This window comes from Mastomys coucha, unplaced genomic scaffold (genome assembly GCF_008632895.1).
Source record: "Mastomys coucha isolate ucsf_1 unplaced genomic scaffold, UCSF_Mcou_1 pScaffold16, whole genome shotgun sequence".
In the NCBI taxonomy this organism is placed as follows: Eukaryota; Metazoa; Chordata; class Mammalia; order Rodentia; family Muridae; genus Mastomys; species Mastomys coucha.
In genome coordinates, this window is record NW_022196898.1 from 3,719,986 (window position 1) to 3,720,819 (window position 834).

Sequence of the window (834 nt, forward strand, 5' to 3'; positions counted from 1 at the left end):
GAAACAGATGCAGAGACCCACAGCCAAACATTAGGCAGAGCTCAAGGAATCCTGAGGAAGAGGGTTGTAGGAACACGAGGGGTCAGGGACACAACAAGAAAACCACAGAATCAACTAACCCAGGCTCATAGGGGCTCGTAGAGACTGAACTGTCAACCAGGGAGCCTGCATAGGGTTGACCAACACCCTCTACACATATGTTTCAGTTGTTTAGCTTGTTCTTCTTGTGGCAACAGGGAATGGGAGCAGGGGTTGTCTCTGTGGCCTACCTTTGGAACCCCTTTCTTCATGCTGGGTTGTCCAGCCTAGGCAGAGGAGGTGCCTAGTCTTATTGTAACCTGATATGCTATAGGATACTTGGTTGTATCCATGGGAGGCCTGCAAATGGGGGAAGGTGACAGAGGAGAGGTCCTGGAGGGGGGCTGGGAGGAGAAGAGAGAGGGGATACTGTGGTTGGGATGGAAAAAAGCAATAGCATTCAGCTCATCCAGCCTCAACCCCTCTGTGAAGTAGAATGCAAAACAGATGACTCTAGGCTTGACTATCACTCCTAGAGGTGAGAAGCTTCTGGCTCAGCAGATTCTCAGAACTCTGTTCTCGCAGACCCACAAGTGTCTGCATAATGGCCCAGAGTCAATTCATTAATTTTGAAGGCCACTTATTGTTGATATTCAAAGACATTTTCTGTCTCAGTATTCACTATCTGCCACATGCCCGAGTGAATTATTGACTGTGTTGTATCTGAAGAACTTCAGCGTTTTGTTTCCCATTGCAAGATAGCTTGCTAGTCATATCAGCTGGGATAGATATTTAAATGTTATTCTTTAGCAAATG